This window comes from Gasterosteus aculeatus, chromosome 21 (genome assembly GCF_964276395.1).
Source record: "Gasterosteus aculeatus chromosome 21, fGasAcu3.hap1.1, whole genome shotgun sequence".
NCBI lineage: Eukaryota > Metazoa > Chordata > Actinopteri > Perciformes > Gasterosteidae > Gasterosteus > Gasterosteus aculeatus.
The window spans coordinates 3,349,365-3,369,075 of record NC_135708.1 but is presented as its reverse complement, the minus strand read 5'-3'; the positions used below and the strand labels follow the sequence as shown (position 1 = coordinate 3,369,075).

The 19,711-nt window shown below is 45.0% G+C and overlaps 1 long non-coding RNA gene and 1 pseudogene across 2 annotated transcripts in view; one reads left to right on the top strand and one right to left on the bottom strand.

The window, feature by feature from the left end:
• LOC120814248 (dual specificity calcium/calmodulin-dependent 3',5'-cyclic nucleotide phosphodiesterase 1A-like) overlaps window positions 1-19,711 on the top strand; it is a 609,273-nt pseudogene that overhangs the window by 48,251 nt on the left and 541,311 nt on the right. The gene's annotated exons all lie outside the window — the stretch shown is intronic.
• Window positions 15,476-19,526, bottom strand: LOC144390386 (uncharacterized). The gene is made up of 2 exons (XR_013454422.1): window positions 19,337-19,526; window positions 15,476-19,119 (listed from the first exon to the last, which is right to left on the bottom strand). It is a non-coding gene; the product is annotated as an uncharacterized LOC144390386 (long non-coding RNA).

The window sequence follows — 19,711 nt, the reverse complement described above, 5'->3', positions numbered from 1 at the left end:
CGCTCTCGTTCTACCATAATTCACGTTTTATTAATGCACATGACTAATTCAGCTTCTTATTTTACATATTAATCATATTACTGTACTCGTAAACCAACATTACCCTCTCCTTAAGTCTCTGTGCTCTCCCTCCCCACAGGCTTCTGTGGATGGTGGTTCTATCTGATGGTGGTTCTATCTGATGGTGGTGGTCCCTGCAGTGGTCCTGCTGTGCGCCAGGCTTACTACTCACAATTACTTGAATCATTTCTGTCATATAGTCTCATGTATTATACATTGTTCATTCTGTACACATGGCATCCATTGTAGTCTGTCCATCCCGGGAGTGGGATCCTCCTCTGACGTTCTCCCTAAGGTTTCTTCCCTTTTCCCTCTTGGACGGGTTTTTTCCTTTTTTGGGGAGTGTTTCCTGTGCCGATGGTGGGTTTCGGGACAGAGGATGTTGTATGTGTACAGACAGTAAAGCCCTCTGAGGCTAATTTGTAATTTGCGATTTTGGGCTATACAAAATAAAATGACTTGAATTGAATTAGGGGTCTGAAAGTCCAGCGTCCGGTGCCGCCCGCCGCCAACGGCGAGGAGTGGGCCGACTTTGGCGTACCGTCAGTGCCCCCCCCCCACTTCGACGGCTGTACTGTTTGCCGGTCGGACCGCCAGCACCGCCGGGTCCATAGCAGGGTAGTCCAAACTGTTTTCCCGAGGGCCACTGTTAGGGATTTAAGCCAGAAGTGCACCCCTAGTCATAGAATTATAGTACGTGTAATAATGTTTAGTGTTAGAATTATAGTTTGTGTGATGTTAGATATTAGTTATTACATTAACATGTTAGATGAAGTGAATGCAATTTCAATCAAACACAATTCATAGTCATTTAAATCATATAAACACTGTACACATTTACATTCTGTCACAATGTGATGTTAAAACCTGGGGACGGATGCCAATTGCCGTTCTTTATGGATTTCTCCCAATTTTATCCCCAAAAAGGGTTTTTTGGGAGTTTTTTCTCCTGTCAGGTAATAAAATGAACAACTTAATGTAAGGCAGCCGACTGAGGCAAATGTCTTGAAAATTGAACCACACGAACTGTTTTAGATCTTATGATGAAGTGTGATGAGCGGTGATCATTAATGATGGGTTGTTGTAATTAAAGTGTACTAGTTATAAGATGAAGACTTAAACGATGTATGCTTTGTTAAATTCACTCATTGGGGCATAAAGCCAACTGTATCTACATTGAGTGCATTGGAATGTGAGGGACAGCTAGGACAGAGAGGTTTCAGGTTACAGCTGCAGCTTCACACCTCGACGTGAAGGGGACAATGGAGGAGGTGACCCTTTGGAGAAGAGGCCAATGACATTCAAATGCACCAAAGAAGACACACCTCAAGAGTTTTCAAAGGACCATGGCGGGGAAAAGACTGTTAGAACTTCTCCTGCAGCCGCGTTGATAAGTCACTTCAGACTTGCTCAGAGGATTCTCTATTTCGCGAAATATTCCACTGTTCGCTTAGTATTTCACTTTGTAATTGTAATCCCTATTATGTTGTTTAGTCATTAAATACTTTTTGATTTTTGAATTTAAACGAATTGACTCATTCGTGTCCTCGTTTCCGGCCGGGACGAGAACAATGGATTGAGTCCTCCCTCGAGAGCTTCCGAAACCCTTAACAGTTGGCGCCCAACGTGGGGCTCTCGTTGGGGGAAGGCGTTGCTGAGAGGTTTGACTGCAAGTACCACGGGTACAAACAAGGTAAAACAAACTTTTTCATGAATTCTGTGATAGGTAGGTTTGGGAAGATTTAGAGTGGTGCTGGCAGTCGGCCATGAGGCAAGGCCTTAGATGCTAAAGGCTAAAGGCTAGTGCATTGATGACTTGGGTGAATATAATAAGCTGATATTGAATAACAGTGGGGACATACTTTTGCAAAGTGAATGCGAATGGGAGCCGGCTTTTAGAAATTCCAAACACGCGCGTTTGGTGCGTTCAGGTACACACTTAGAGCGTTAGAAAAATCCAGGCGGCGAACTGGTCTGCTGAGACATAAAGACCAGCAGGATAAAATCATAGAAGTAGACCCGTATGGGATTGGTTAGGGGGTTCGCATGAGGTGTGACGATGCGCATGTTGTCCACTAGGTTTCCCACAATAATTACGGCGTCTTTAGAGAAGACTCTTCTCTTCATTTCCCCTCTCTGTGCATAAAGTCCTTCACAATTAGGTATTGCAGGATTTAGTAGATTGGGGGGGGGGAGCTTGCTCTACGGAATTGGCTTACGGATAAGATTAAGGAAGCTTGAAGCTTTAGAGGCCTGGAGTCCTGATGATAAGAAAGGGTTGAAGGCCCGGAGTCCTGCCTTGAATTTAGAGGCCAGGAGTCCTGCTTAAAGTTATAATCCAGCGGCGACTGGTGGAGGTTATAGTAAAGGAGAAATCCAGCATCGACTGGTAAGATCTGCTTATCATTTTCCACCCTCTAGAAATCCTATGAATTAGGTATATAGGTTGTCTAGAAGGGGGTGGGTGGCGGATATGCGCTTTAGTGTAAATGATAGTGTATATACATCTGCATGTGGTGTGAGTGTGAGTGAGTGTTAGTACGTGGTGCGTGAGTGTTGGAGTTGCGGGGTGCATGTGCTTGATTGATGTATGGATGTTCCAAATTATGTTTTAATACGCGTATGTGATTGTTTAACAGTGTATATATATGTATAGAATCCGAACTGGAGACTGATCATCTCCGGCGTCGGGTTGTAAAACCGTAGCATATTAAGGTGTTGGTGAGCAGTCCAACCCGGACCACGTGGGCTGCCGTGCTAGCGGCTAACGGGGTCTCATTGGTAATTCCACTGGGGAAATAGCGGGGCTTGCGGGTGCTGATAGCTTGACCACATCGTGGCTTAGCAGTTAGCTTGAGCCCATTGTTCTTCGCTACGCCGGCACACGGCGTTTTACGATCCATGTGCTGAGGTGTGAGGCACTTCCTCTTTGGTAGTTCTGTGTTCGATCTTCAGCTATCGGCTGAACAGCGCCTCATGTGGTTGGAGTAAGTGCACATCGTGAGGGGAAAGCCCCTGAGTGTGCCATCTGGTGGATGTAGAGGGAATTACAAGAGGGGGAGTTCAATTTCCTCACTTGCTCCGTGTTCGGACGTTGACTTTGATGCACATTTGCCTTTACTAACTAGGATAGTGTAAAGATTGATAAGATAACTTGACGGATATCTGGATTGGTGTTGACGTTTAATTGAAATAGTAAAGTGCTGTATTGTTACGTTGAATATGGTTTGTAATAGTCCTGCATTTGTTTTGGATTGAAATTGGAGATTGAGCTAATTTTGATGTGGTGCTTTTGAGAAGCTGTTATGAATTGTTTGATTTCGATCTCCAATGTTTAGCTGAAACCAGATTGACTGTCATTGCATTGTCTCTGGGTTGGGGGTGGATCATTGTTTATATTGTGGTATAATCACTGGCGGCATTTGTGGTGGAGTGCTTCTGCTCTACTTCCTGATTAATATTGCCGGCAGTTTGACTGTATCATCATAACTTTGAATAATTTTGTAACCTTGATTAATAATTTGGAGTAATTCATTTTTAGACATCAAGATTAACTTTATTGAAGTTTAATTTTTAGACTTTTGAATTTTGAATGAAGATTGAGTTTTGATTTGAGATATAGTTAATTCTTTCTCTTTTTCCTCTGTACAATTGTAATCATAGTCTTTGGCATTGATCATTGATTATACTAATTTTTACAGTTCCGTGATTGATTCGATTTTGAGGTTAGAGGTACTGATAAGTTGATTTAACCTAGTGGTCTAACAAGATACTTTAGTAAATTACACGGCAGTTATTGGACTGATTTGATGTTGTAAATTGCCCTCCTTACTTTTTAGATTTGGTTATTTGTTTTACTGTGTCGATTCTAGTCGATGGTTCGATTTGACATTTCCTCGGACAGCTGTTGGAGGTGACTTGGTTTGGTTTTTCCTGCTGTTAGTGACAGAGTAACACCTAGGACAGAAGGGACAGCTTAGCGGTTGTTTAGAGTATTCCAGGTTGCATGATGGCTGCGCTTACGACTCAGGAACTGCTTGTCAGGGCCAGAGAGGAGGAAGCAGGTAGCTGTGAACATGGCCGTAAAACACCAAGTGAATACCAGGAGGCCGCAGAGGAGCTGTATATTATTTCAGGACTCCTGTCTATCAGAATACACGTGCAGAGGACCCATCCAAACAACGACAAAGAAGGAGAGGTTGCTGATGGAGGATGTCATCACAATAGACATTGTATCCTGGTGAAGAAGGCTCCAAACCGCTATGCAGACTACATTCTCCCGGTAAGAAATGAGCCACCTGCAGCCTCCCCTGTCCCACAGTGCCCACTACTGAGAAAAGCCAACGGTCAGAGCGAGTTTGTGCCCTGGAGTCATCGGGACATGGAAGCGCTGGAGAAGGGACTGCCGCCATTGGGAGAAGGAGCTAACCCATGGATCCGGCTCTTTGAAAAATACACAATAGGTGATGAGTTGGCACTTGGAGATATGAGGGCCTTAATAGCCCGTCTAGAGGGAACAGTCAACCTAAGAGCCTTAGAAGCAAGAGCGGGAACCACCAACCAAGAGGATGAGGCTCAATTTGATAAGGTCAGAGGAGTATTATGGGCCACAATGCGAAACATCTGGCCTACAAAGCCAAGTATGTCCATCCCGATGGGTCTGAGTATGAAACAAGGTGAAGACATCTCTCAATACGTGAGGAGAGCAGAAACAGAATGGCATTTGGCCACAGGAGGAAGACACGACAATAACAAATCTACTGCAGTAATCTGGCGACACACTGTGCAGCAAGGCTTGCCCCAGGCTGTTCAAACAGCGTTGGAGGGAGTAGTGGGACTGGACGACATGGATGAAAGCACATGGAGAGACCATCTAACCCACTTCTACAAAATACAGAGAGCTGCGGAGACAAGGAGGCAAGAAGAACTGGGGACGATGACGCATCGACTCCTGAAGATCCAACTGGCAGCAGCAGATGCAGGAGCAACGAAAAAACAGAGAGTCAGGAAACAACTGTCGGTGAGAGATGAACAACCTCAATACCCCGTTCCTCCAGAGGCCCAATATCCAGCCCCAGCAGTCAGAGACCGTTCAATGGTTGACCAGCAACCACCACCTCAGCGCAGAGGCAGAGGACGTGGAAATAATAGGGGAAGAGGAGATGAATGCTACTTATGCGGACAGACGGGTCATTGGTCAAGAATATGTCCAACGAACATGCAGTTCAGTGCAGCTCCTCCACGGTCTTCCCGTCAAATGCAGGCCAGGCAGAACCAGAGGTTGGGCACACCCCAGCCTCCACCTCCCCATATGTGGTGACCACAGCAACAGATGCCACTTGCTTTGATGGAGACAGAGTTCTGACGAGGCCCTAAACAACTAACTGGTGACACACCGACCCCCGCTGCGTCCCAACAGCTCAGATAAGCACCCTCAGTCTCTACGGTTTACGACTCACATTCCAGGAAGAGGAGACTAGAGATTATACACTGCTGAGAGTGTCAGCTGAAACTAGACTTAAACCCGTAGGGAAGATTGATTTTAAAAAAAGGAAATCAGTCATTGAAAATTAAGAGACAAGGTTGTGTAAGATTTAAAGGAGGAATGAAGGTGATAAGGAATTAGGAGAGTTGTTGTATATATTGTCGATTTTTTGGATTAATGTTTGTAGTTTTTCGAGTTTTCTCCTGAATTCAGAGATGGGCGGTAAATTGTTGGGTGCTGCTATTGAGTGTATAGTGCACGATACACTTGATACAGTATCTTGATGATGGAAGCAAATGTCTGATCAAAGGAACATTTATAGCACCAGTACACGAAATATGGAAATTTGTTACAGACGGTCATCCTGTAATGTTCAACAAGTAGTACACCCTTACATTTGGATACGCTAACCATGAGAGGTTGGTGAGCTATCAGTAATGAATGAATGGATTGGATCAAACTAAGCATGAGCTGAGTTTGTGTTTGCAGGTAACAGACACGTCTCCCACCCTCTGCTTTGCTTTTGGGCTGAAGAGCAATAAAAGTGGAGATTAACACTGGGGGGGGGGTCTGGAACAGATGGGTCTGATGCTAAGTTGATTTATTATCTCCTGGTACTTTTTGGGATCAAGGGACTCACACTCCTTATTGTTGTTTTATGACCCTGAAGGGTTTGGAGAACCTTTGTTGATATCACCGGGGTTTGAGGTTCACATTCTGATACATTGATTGAAGTTTTTGAGACTGATACTGCAAATGCTCGACCACTTGTGAAAGTGGTAGCAAAGGTCAGCAAATTGACTATAATGATGGAGGCCTTCAGTGAGGCCATCGAATGGTTTATTTTAATGGGGAAGTAAGCAAAAATGGGAAAAACAGGTTGAGGAGTTATGCAGTAATGCATAGGTTTTCAAAGGTGATGACTCATCATGACAGAGCAAACAGGCTGAAGGTAAAAGGAGAAGAAATTGACTGTGAGGGTGAGAATGTGGGGTAACATTTTTGTGTAAACTTGGAATGAGCAGATTGCTTCGAGGTTAGAATGAACAAAGAGAACTTGGTTGGTCAATTAGTTCATGAAGACATGGAACAGTCATACACCATGAGGGTGAGACCTACAAGGAAAAACTCAAAGAGATCATTGAACGGGGACGCGAAGGCAATATTGGTGTTAATTTTTCATGAGTTGACTATGGGGGTCAATAATCAGTTATGTCGAAGATTCCAAATTTCTATAAATAAATGGCTCCTCAAATCGGTTGGAAACAAGGCCGTTAGAGAAAGGCAATTTTCCAAAACAATGTGTAAATACTTTAGGAGCAGATAAAGATATGCAGAGGCATTCTTTACGTCAACGCATCACATTCTTCATTCAGCTGAGGCTCTAATCCAAAGTGACTTGCAGGAAGTGAATTTGAACAAGAGGGAACAGAACCAGAACAGCAAGAACAAAGAAGAGATCTCTCCTTCTAAGAAAGCAACATTTGTGAGTGTCATCCAGGTGCTAATTCTTCAGTTGTAGTAGTAGGTAGGTATGTGTGTTTGTTATGTTCATTAGGGAACTCCTTCCACCATCAGGTGAACATCAGGAGTCAGGACAAATGATGACTTTGTTGGGAGTTTAGCTCCCAGTAGGAGAAACAACAGGCAGATGCTGAGATGGGAGTGAATTAGGGACGAGGATAGATTTCAAAGGGGATGCAGAGGTTGAAAGGGGATGGCGACTCATGGTCGAGGAGGGAGTGAGCAGACCTCCCTAAACCAACGACTGATAAGAGGAGGAATCCTGGGGAAGTGTCGGAGCCATAAAATCCATCCACAGGTTGTATTTCATCTCAGAGTCACCCAACAGGTTTAAGAATCACACACGGTTGGTATGGGGGGAATTATTTCACTATGATAAATTTACTGACACATTTTTCCTCGAATACATGTGCATGGCAATTGTTAACTATGTTTTGCTTTTCAGTAGGAACAGGCGACTCCAATGCGAGACGGTCCAGATCGGCAACGACACCCAGTAGAAACGGCGTTGAGGGGGTTTTACGACGTTGTTGGATAAGCCAGGAGGTGGCCTGGGGTTGATTAGCATCACCAAAGGCTATGTGAAGGGATACTTTTACACCTACCTCAACATGAGGGACTGGGGGAGAACGAAATACAACTAGAGTATCTGCCGATTTGGGAACATTATTGCATGCAGTGTAAAACACATCATAAGATTCTAAACAACAGAGTTGTGTAGATGACATTGATTTAAGGTGTTAAGAAGAACATACAGTCGTTCTATCAATGAAACAACTCACAAATTGATTAGAATGTTTTTAGGAAAACACTAGATGTTAGAGTTTAGCTACTCAAGTGGCATTTTTGGGATAACAGCAGACGATGGCCAACGCAGGAAGATCCAACCTGAACTTTTCTTCCTGGAACGAATGTCCGATTGGGGAATCTTGTCCTAATGGGACCTCCGGTTAGCAGAGCAGTCTGCTCACAGGAACTGAGGTGGTCCGAGGTCCAAGGAGGGAGCGTGAAGCTTAATCACACGTCTAGGATGACAGCTACGTGTCATCTGACCAAACCGCTGACAACAACAGATGTTCCAACAGAGGAACATCAAGGAGGAGAAAAGGTGTGAATATGACATCTGGATTGCCACCTACTGAGGGTGGTCATGACTGTGCAGAAGTAGCTAGGAAGGAGACGAAGGTGACGAACGCAGAGACAGCCGCCAGCCAAGGGAAGCAGGTTCCAGTCATACCGCCAGGAAGCTGGGTGTGGATTAAGGCCCATAAACGCAAGTGGATTGATCCAAGGTGGTCCGGTCCATGGGAGGTAGTATTGGCAACATCACACTCGGTAAAGGTGAAAGGTAAAGCGGGAGCCACTTGGCATCATCTCACACATTGTGCACCTGCTAAGGCACCAAGCCAGACCCTTGCGGAGACCCGATTAAATACCAGGCAAGTTAAATCAGAGCCAAAAGACACAGGAGGGAACAAAGCAGCAGAAAATGTCTCGCCCACAGCGTAAGTATCAGTTGGTAGTAGGGAGTTCAAGTTCAGCTCAGGGAAGTGCAGCTGTTCACACAGGTGACGATGACATGACGTCTGTAAGTGATCTATCCCATCCCAGTCGACAAGATGTTTCCTTACCACCTAACATCCAAGCAGCAATTGCTCTCACGTAGACATTCAAGGAAAATATAACTGTATCTGTTCAATTTGATTATTGTGATATTGCAGCCTGCGGAGTCCGAGACCTCAGGTTTTGGAGGTCGGACCAATACTTGTGTTCCACCACCAACCGATGTGGACCAGGAGTCAGGTTCGGTAAGCCAGTGGAGCAGTACGGCTGTGACTGCGAGGAGGCAGAATGGAAGTTCGCACACACTGGTAGATGGAAGTCATCTAAAACTGGTCCTAAACCTGGGCTGCAAACCCGTTTAACGATGCGGAAAAACCGATATCCAGATTTGGCTAAATGTGGGGGAGGGTTGTGCAATCCACTAATAATCACATTGAAAAATCCAGAATTGGGGGACAGTGGACTATACGTGTTGAAAGGAGGGACATACGATATTGAAAGCCCACAAGGGTTGTTTAAGATTGTTGCTAAACCCTCTGCTAACAAACAGGAATCCACTGCTGATCAGGTTGGAGCTGAAGCTGACACTTCTTGGGAGGGTGTGGTAAGACGGGAAACTGGATTCTCGGAGTCTAATCTATGGCTCCAATGGGTACAGTATACTGCCACAAACGTGCACAGTACAGATTGTATAGTGTGTTCTCAACCTAGGCCTATGCCCACTCCTGTACGTTCCAGATTCAGACCAATAAGTCCTATATTCAAATGTATACTGGAGCTCTTTGTCCTGCAGACTCAGCCTGTCCACCATACTTGTCTAGAGTTCCAATGGGATTATCCGCCAGCTACCTTGAGCACGCCACCTCAATTTATGGTTCCAGATGGTACATTTGATTGCATAGTATCAGAGATTACGGGAGGGATAAAAGTAGGTGACATTGTAGGAGTAATCCGTACCACAGTTCAGTTTGCTAATGTCACTCGATATTCAAGTGTGTTGAATCAGACGATTTCCAGAGCCGACCTCTGGTGATGGTGTGGAACTAAGGTTATTTATCCAACGCTGCCAGCTAATTGGACGGGTACTTGTGCATTAGTGCAGATTATCATGCCATTCTATGTCTTTCCAGTGAAGGAGACCACATTTCAAGACTTGATTTCACCACATCCTCACGTCGCCAGGAGAGCGAAGAGATCCACTAGTCCTGCGGGCTCATTTGATAGTCATGTGTACTTAGATGCCATTGGGGTGCCCAGAGGGGTGCCTGATGAGTTTAAAGCCAGGAATCAAATTGCGAGCGGCATAGAATCCTTTTTCTTCTGGTGGGTGACAATCAATAAAAATGTAGACTGGATTAATTACATATACTACAACCAGCAGCGATTCATAAATTTCACCCGGGATGCCATAACAGGGCTCCACGAGCAGTTGGATAAGACTAGTTTGATGGCATGGCAAAATAGAATGGCACTGGACATGATCTTGGCAGAGAAGGGAGGAGTCTGTAGAATGTTTGGATCTGTTTGTTGTGCGATCATCTCCAACCACACAGCTCCTGGTGGCTTGGTGACCAGAGCACAAGCCCCACTGACAGCTTGAACCAGCAGCTGGCAGACTGCTAAGGCGACGACAATCCTCTCACCAACGGGTTTGTCAGTATTATTGCACAACGGAAAAGTGCATTCCTGTCTGCGTTAACCCTTCTTGTGTTACAGTCATGAACTAGTCCACTACGGATGAAGCTGCATCTCCTGCATCCGAGGATTCCTGCAGGGATTGATCGATATTGTGTTTAGTGAGACTAGTATACAGGGAAATCGGTAGCGAGTAGATGATGAGGGACAATCACTGTTGACGGATGTGACTGTATGATAATTTTTCTGTCTTTGAGGGATGCTCACAGTGAACTGTGAGCAAGGAGGGAATTGTTAGGGATTTAAGCCAGAAGTGCACCCCTAGTCATAGAATTATAGTACGTGTAATAATGTTTAGTGTTAGAATTATAGTTTGTGTGATGTTAGATATTAGTTATTACATTAACATGTTAGATGAAGTGAATGCAATTTCAATCAAACACAATTCATAGTCATTTAAATCATATAAACACTGTACACATTTACATTCTGTCACAATGTGATGTTAAAACCTGGGGACGGATGCCAATTGCCGTTCTTTATGGATTTCTCCCAATTTTATCCCCAAAAAGGGTTTTTTGGGAGTTTTTTCTCCTGTCAGGTAATAAAATGAACAACTTAATGTAAGGCAGCCGACTGAGGCAAATGTCTTGAAAATTGAACCACACGAACTGTTTTAGATCTTATGATGAAGTGTGATGAGCGGTGATCATTAATGATGGGTTGTTGTAATTAAAGTGTACTAGTTATAAGATGAAGACTTAAACGATGTATGCTTTGTTAAATTCACTCATTGGGGCATAAAGCCAACTGTATCTACATTGAGTGCATTGGAATGTGAGGGACAGCTAGGACAGAGAGGTTTCAGGTTACAGCTGCAGCTTCACACCTCGACGTGAAGGGGACAATGGAGGAGGTGACCCTTTGGAGAAGAGGCCAATGACATTCAAATGCACCAAAGAAGACACACCTCAAGAGTTTTCAAAGGACCATGGCGGGGAAAAGACTGTTAGAACTTCTCCTGCAGCCGCGTTGATAAGTCACTTCAGACTTGCTCAGAGGATTCTCTATTTCGCGAAATATTCCACTGTTCGCTTAGTATTTCACTTTGTAATTGTAATCCCTATTATGTTGTTTAGTCATTAAATACTTTTTGATTTTTGAATTTAAACGAATTGACTCATTCGTGTCCTCGTTTCCGGCCGGGACGAGAACAATGGATTGAGTCCTCCCTCGAGAGCTTCCGAAACCCTTAACACCACATACAGAAAAATATCCAAAGGACTGGGCCCCTCACTAGATGTGATGTATACTGCCTCACTTCTAATGCACTGATATCGGAAAAATCAATCAAATGCAGGTAAATTATGTTTGATAGTTGAACATGTGTGAAGAAAAACAGCCTCCATCATAGCTCTCCATCAGTAGATCTCATTTTATTTTTTACTGAAAGGTTGGCAGCTCATTCTCTCAGTGAGCCTCAGATGGGTTCTTGTTAGGTTGTAGTTAGAAACCACGAACTGGACGCCGTGAGTGTGTAAATGTAAATGTGTGGACGGAAACAGAAAATAAAAGAAACGTGTGCTGAACAAACCTTCGGTGGTCCTTCCAGAACCCTAAAATCCACACGCGTCACAAATGACACGAAAAAGCACAATTTGCCTTTTTCACTTCCTGCGACAGGCAGTCTGCGCTTTTACCTCCGTGCGCCTTGTTTGTACCTCGCCGCGCTTTAACGCGCAAATTGAGGAACAAACATGCGTGGGCACAAAAGCGCTGGTCCACGAGGCCCCGAGTGTGCAGCGTTCTGAGCCAGTCTCCACCACTCAAAGCTCAAAGTGCATGTCAACACCTGCTGCCATTCCAGATGCCACCTGCCCATCAGGAGCAGAAATAATCCCCAACGGGGAAACATTCAGAGTAATCTGGGGGTCCGTATCCTGCCAGAGGACACTGTCCAATATGGACAGCAGGAGCTGAAGATCGGACTGTTAGGGTCTCTATCTGCTTAGCAGTTTTTCCCCATCTGTGCTTTTGTTTTGTTGTTTTTTTGTTGTTTTGTTGTTTTTTTGCCACTGATCAGGATCAGGGCGCCTCGTATTTATTTTGTCAGATGTAGCGCACCAGTTTGCATGTTAATGTCCTGCAGTGTCAGACCCACGGAGTACACGTGACTCGTTTTAATCAGACTCTGGTTATGGTGTCGGGCCTCGGGTTTCCACACCGGAACTGCTTTATCCCCTGACAGACGTCGGTGGAGTTTCCCTCCCGACTCCAGTTGAGCCTGAAGAGCACTTTCTGTTCCCCTTTTGACTATTTGCCTTGTTTGTTTTTTCTTTTTCCCTTCCCAGGTCGTATGGGAAATACAATCATTGGCTACAAATCAAACTGCTGTGCTTGTGCATTTGGGTCGACCTACTACTCCCCCTAACGTGGACGTAACGGATCGGAGGAGAACACACAGAGAATGAGGAAGGACACCAGGAGAACAGAACGCACTGTAGAGCAAACGCTCATATTTATTTTACCCAGTAAGTATTAGGAAGTCTGTCTGGAGACGAAAATATGTCATTCCAGCAGTAAAATACTTTCACTTCACTTTTCAATTCACTGCTGATGCATTTGGACCTGACAGTGTGTCTCATGTAGGCTGAGCTGCTCTTGACACTGTGGAAGTACAGAGTGGGAACATTAGACTGCAAACTGAGAAATCCACTTTTATCTGTCTCAAGTGTCACAAACAAGACTACACACGTGCCCTTTTCTCTACAGTAGCTCAACCATCTTAACGGGGAAATAAGTTATTCTAAAAGCAGCCGAAGATTTAAGGCGTGGATGGCGAGGGGGGCGGCGGGAGTGGACGGACCTCGCAGCATCGATCGGACCCCCGAAAGCACCGTCTCCACCTCCCCACCCCCCATCCACCCGCCCCGACGCCAAACGTTTGACGGCTATGGCGGCAAATCACCAGCCGGTCTGCGAGCTGGACGCATCGGTCTTAATGTGCCGGTAATGATGGTAAATGATGCTTGTAGCTGGTTGTCATCTACGCTCCACTACGTTACATAAAGGTGGCGTTTGTGTTTTCACAACGTTTTATCTCATAATTTAGACTTTCTATCCCCTTTCTTCAGAGCGGAAATGGGCTTCTATAGTGGTGTGAATGCATCACTCCAGCCAATCCAAAGACGGGGTTTGTAATGTTAAGGTTTCGGAAGCTCTCGAGGGAGGACTCAATCCTTTGTTCTCGTCCCGGCCGGAAACGAGGACACGAATGAGTCAATTTGTTTAAATTCAAAAATCAAAAGTTATTTAATAACTGAACAACGTAATAGGGATTACAATTACAAAGTGAAATACTAAGCGAACAGTGGAATATTTCGCGAAATAGAGAATCCTCTGAGCAAGTCTGAAGTGACTTATCAACGCGGCTGCAGGAGAAGTTCTAACAGTCTTTTCCCCGCCATGGTCCTTTGAAACCTCTTGAGGTGTGTCTTCTTTGGTGCATTTGAATGTCATTGGCCTCTTCTCCAAAGGGTCACCTCCTCCATTGTCCCTTCCACGTCGAGGTGTGAAGCTGCAGCTGTAACCTGAAACCTCTCTGTCCTAGCTGTCCCTCACATTCCAATGCACTCAATGCAGATACAGTGGCTTTATGCCTCAATGAGTGAACCCAACAAAGCATACATCGTTTAAGTCTTCATCTTATAACTAGTACACTTTCATTACAACAACCCATCATTAATGATCACCGTTCATCACACTTCATCATAAGATCTAAAACAGTTCATGTGGTTCAATTCTCAAGACATTTGCCTCAGTCGGCTGCCTTGCAATAAGTTGTTCATTTATTACCTGACAGGAGAAAAAACTCCCAAAAAACCCTTTTTGGGGATAAAATTGGGAGAAATCCATAAAGAACGGCAATTGGCATCCGTCCCCAGGTTTTAACATCACATTGTAACAGAATGTTAATGTGTACAGTGTTTATATGATTTAAATGACTATGAATTGTGTTTGATTCACATTGTATTCACTTCATCTAACATGTTAATGTAATAACTAATATCTAATAACACACAAACTATAATTCTATCACTAAACATTATTACACGTACTACAAATTCTATGACTAGGGGTGCACTTCTGGCTTAAATCCCTAACAGTAACCAATCAGGTGTAGAGACCATAGTGACTGGCTCCGCCCCCTTACTGTCAGAAAGAACAACAGCGAGCGCATAGAAAACTCCTTCGAGCGCGAGCAGAGATTCTCCTCGCGAGCAACAAAGGTCTCGATTCGCAAGCGACCAAATATCTCGCGGATGTTTCATTTTGGTTGAATTCTTAAGGTCAATTAATCATTATGTTTTGATCAGAGTTGTGATTAAAGGTTTGAGTGGGCCGCAAAAGATTGTCAGATTTTCAGATTTCAAATTGGGCCGCGGCATTCTTGAGTTTGGGAACCGGAATATCCATATACTTGATCCGTCACCCAAACTGAGGTGAAAAGCGCGCTGGTTACTAAAGGAATATGTTCTTTCCTTTGCATTTTGCGTCGCTAGCTCAGGCTCGGTCGGCTCTACCTCCGTCTCTGAGTCGGATGCCATCTCTGACGAAGGGCCAGGGCGTGGGACTTTACCGGGAACTGGGGAGACTGGTGGCTCCATGTCTGGGCGATTGTCGCAGCATTGACCGGGGAGAGTGTTGGGGGGAACAGGCCTACTTTTCTTTAATAACATCCATGGCTCCATTTCTTTTCATTGTTCCTCGTCTGGTTCGCTGGTGTTCAGGTCACAATTTCAATTACACAGCACGGAGCAGCGTAGGCCTACAGGAGTATCTGGACCACAGCCAATCAGAGGCAAAGACCCGCCGCATCTCTGCCTCTGATTGGTTTAGACCACCATACGATCCAAGCAGGAGTGAGTTCCATCAAAGGAGAACAAAGGCTTCGTTCGTGGAGAGGCAGCGGATGTGAGGACGGGTGCACCAGAGCGACCTGGGAAACATTTTAGTCGTACAAATTCTGGTGAAATTGGTCCCACTGTGGAGCCCTGTGAGGTGTAGTTAACGGTTATACATGAGATATAACTATACTATGACTGGGTGTGAGTTAGGGCTGCAGCTAACGATTATTTTGATAATCGATTAATCGGTCGATTATTTCTGATTAATCGATGAATCTGATAAAAAGCAGCATTAAAAAGATTTAATTCACAACCCTTTATTCTAAAACAGAACTGCAATTTCACATTGCAAAAATACTTCAAAACATCCACAGGTTGCTCCTTGAAAGTAATAATTTATAAAAAAAGAAAAGTACAAATCAGAAAGTTTAACAGGATTTGTTGTCAGAACTTGTTCTCTACTCTGTGCTCACAAACGCCCCCATGTTCACTTGAAGCTTATCCATTAAATTATGTAAGAATGATGTTATTATGTAAGTAAATCTATACACCACATCTAAGTACAGCTAATGAAATAACCAAGTGCTATGAGATGAATTTAAAATGGGACCTGTAAATAAATCCATTAGAGGCTTCTTGGTTTTCCGCGCTGGTTTAATGGATCTTCTTAGTTCTTACTTGTTAGGACACACCGAGCTCCTCTCTCACGCTCTCGTTCTACCATAATTCCCGTTTTATTAATGCACATGACTAATTCAGCATCTTTCCGGGAGTTTTTTTTTGTGCTTTCTCCCCTATCAGGTCTCCGTAGATCGTAGTTCCTTCGGGACCCTGGTCCTGACACCTGCCGTGGCCCTGCTGACGCCAGCTGCTGCCATCATCATCATTATTATTATTATTTTAGATATTAATCATGTTACTGTACTCGTAAACCAACATTACCCTCTCCTAAAATCTCTGTGCTCTCCCTCCCCACATGCTTCTGTGGATGGTGGTTCTATCTGATGGTGGTTGCCTCTGCAGTGGTCCTGCTGTGCGCCTGGTTTACTACTCACAGTTACTTGAATCATTTCTGTCATATAGTCTCATGTATTATACATTGTTCATTCTGTACACATGACATCATTGTAGTCTGTCCATCAGGAGACGGATCCTCCTCTGACGTTCTCCCTAAGGTTTCTTCCCTTTTTCCCTCTTGGAAGGTTTTTTCCTTTTTTGGGGAGTGTTTCCTGTGCCGATGGTGGGTTTCGGGACAGAGGATGTTGTATGTGTACAGACTGTAAAGCCCTCTGAGGCTAATTTGTAATTTGCGATGTTGGGCTCTACAAAATAAAATGAATTGAATTGAATCAGGGGTCTGAAAGTCCAGCGTCCGGTGCCGCCCGCCGCCAACGGCGAGGAGTGGGCCGACTTTGGCGTACCGTCAGCGCCCCCCCCTCAACGGCTGTACTGTTTGCCGGTCGGACCGCCAGCGCCGCCGGGTCCATAGCAGGGTAGTCCAAACTGTTTTCCCGAGGGCCACATACAGTAAAAATATCCAAAGGACTGGGCCCCTCACTAGATGTGATGTATACTGCCTCACTTCTAATGCACTGATATCGGAAAAATCAATCAAATGCAGGTAAATTATGTTTGATAGTTGAACATGTGTGAAGAAAAACAGCCTCCATCATAGCTCTCCATCAGTAGATCTCATTTTATTTTTGACTAAAAGGTTGGCAGCTCATTCTCTCAGTGAGCCTCAGATGGGTTCTTGTTAGGTTGTAGTTAGAAACCACGGACTGGACGCCGTGAGTGTGTAAATGTAAATGTGTGGACGGAAACAGAAAATAAAAGAAACGTGTGCTGAACAAACCTGCGGTGGTCCTTCCAGAACCCTAAAATCCACACGCGTCACAAATGCATTCGCATGACACGAAAAAGCACAATTTGCCTTTTTCACTTCCTGCGACAGGCAGTCTGCGCTTTTACCTCCGTGCGCCTTGTTTGTACCTCGCCGCGCTTTAACGCGCACATTGAGGAACAAACATGCGTGGGCACAAAAGCGCTGGTCCACGAGGCCCCGAGTGTGCAGCGTTCTGAGCCATGCACCACAACGTGGAAGTCAACACCTTCCCTGTATGTTTGGGTTTCGCCTTTCCAGTCTCCACCACTCAAAGCTCAAAGTGCATGTCAACACCTGCTGCCATTCCAGATGCCACCTGCCCGTCAGGAGCAGAAATAATCCCCAACGGGGAAACATTCAGAGTAATCTGGGGGTCCGTATCCTGCCAGAGGACACTGTCCAATATGGACAGCAGGAGCTGAAGATCGGACTGTTAGGGTCTCTATCTGCTTAGCAGTTTTTCCCCGTCTGTGCTTTTGTTTTGTTGTTTTTTTGTTGTTTTGTTGTTTTTTTGCCACTGATCAGGATCAGGGCGCCTCGTATTTATTTTGTCAGATGTAGCGCACCAGTTTGCATGTTAATGTCCTGCAGTGTCAGACCCACGGAGTACACGTGACTCCTTTTAATCAGACTCTGGTTATGGTGTCGGGCCTCGGGTTTCCACACCAGAACTGCTTTATCCCCTGACAGACGTCGGTGGAGTTTCCCTCCCGACTCCAGTTGAGCCCGAAGAGCACTTTCTGTTCCCCTTTTGACTATTTGCCTTGTTTGTTTTTTTCTTTTTCCCTTCCCAGGTCGTATGGGAAATACAATCATGTGCTACAAATCAAACTGCTGTGCTTGTGCATTTGGGTCGACCTACTACTCCCCTAACGTGGACGTAACGGATCGGAGGAGAACACACAGAGAATGAGGAAGGACACCAGGAGAACAGAACGCACTGTAGAGCAAACGCTCATATTTATTTTACCCAGTAAGTATTAGGAAGTCTGTCTGGAGACGAAAATATGTCATTCCAGCAGTAAAATACTTTCACTTCACTTTTCAATTCACTGCTCATGCATTTGGACCTGACAGTGTGTCTCATGTAGGCTGAGCTGCTCTTGACACGTTTAGGTCCCTGGTCCTCATGAAGTTGTTACACCTTTGCCAATTTGTTAAATTGCCTTGCAAATAAAGGCTTTGCTATTTGTTAAAATCCAAATCTTTTCACTTCCACCACTTGTTCTTGGCCCGGCTCCTCCGTCACATTTTACAGCCCATTGTGGCCGCGAGTCAAAACGTTTGCCGACCTGCTATAGACCTGTCCTATGAGGGACATCTATAGACCTGTCCTAGGAGGGACATCTAATGGACAACCAAGTACTGCAAGCTAGACTATTATGCAGCTGTAGACACAACACAGGGGTTCCTGGGCCTGAGAAGGGAAGAAAAGGAGTTTAATAAAGCTATTAAATGGGACTAAAACTACTTACATTTTAGTCTAGTTTTCGTCAACGAAAACTAGACTAAACTAGACTGAGACCCTTAAGTCCACACAGCTGTAACGGGATTACTGTAATTATGTTTAAACAGGCCGAGTGTCATAATGTGTCTGTTTACAGAGGAGGTATTATTTGATTGTATTGTGTGTGTGTGTGTGTGTGTGTGTGTGTGTACTGTACCTGATTTAGTTGTGGTTTAATAAGGACATGATTCTACCTGTTGACCCTGTTCTGTGGAATCACTGCCCGTGATCTCCTCCCCTGGAAAGGCTTCTTTACCACCATTGGTTTGATGCCACAACTCCTCCAGTGTTGTGAGTTTGTGTGTTGACCAGTGAAGCGTGAGTGTGAGGTGTAATACCTGGCGTCCTCCAGGGCCCGTCTCTCCTCTCCCCCCCTACAGATACGTTGGACATTAGAAGACGTCCAACTTACAGGAAGTGTCACATCCAAATAGAGGCTGGTGGAGGAGTCCGCTCTGTCAGCCGCATGGGGAGTGACCAGAGACGCACAGGACGCCGGCAAAGCCACTGATCAGGATCAGGGCGCCTCCTATTTATCAGCTTTCACGCACGGCTTTTGAAGTGAGAAGGACGACCTTCAGCACCATTGAAATGAATCATGTCATCTAAGCAACGTATGAACAAGTACATATCATAGCAGCCATTACTATCTACAGTCCAACATGCAAACGAAGGCTATAAATCATTCATAGTGTCGTCTGTTACCATTCGTTCTAAACCATCCAGGTGTTATTTGAAATGGTGCATGTACCATAATAGATGACTTTCACCTTGTGACCTTTGAACCCAGACAGTCCCGTGGCACCCGGCAGCCCTGGAAACCCCGACTCCCCTGCCGAGCCCTGTAGAAGTGAGAGTGTAAATCAATGGCTGCCATCGAAGAAACCACAGTGGTGCTGTTCTGCTGTGTTCCTCAAACTGGCCCATTTCACCCCACGTGTCCCACCATCATGTCCAAAGAGGAAGCACCTAGAGGGGAAAATAACGCTAGAGTTCTTTCCAGGTGTGTCTCTCCTATTGTGTGTAGAAACTTGCCAGCTGCTTCAGGGTCAGGGGTCGCCCTAAAGGTCACCGAGCCAGAAGCGACTTCCAACAGGAACAATCTGTACCCGTCACCAACAGATACAGGAACGCTTCACACTGTT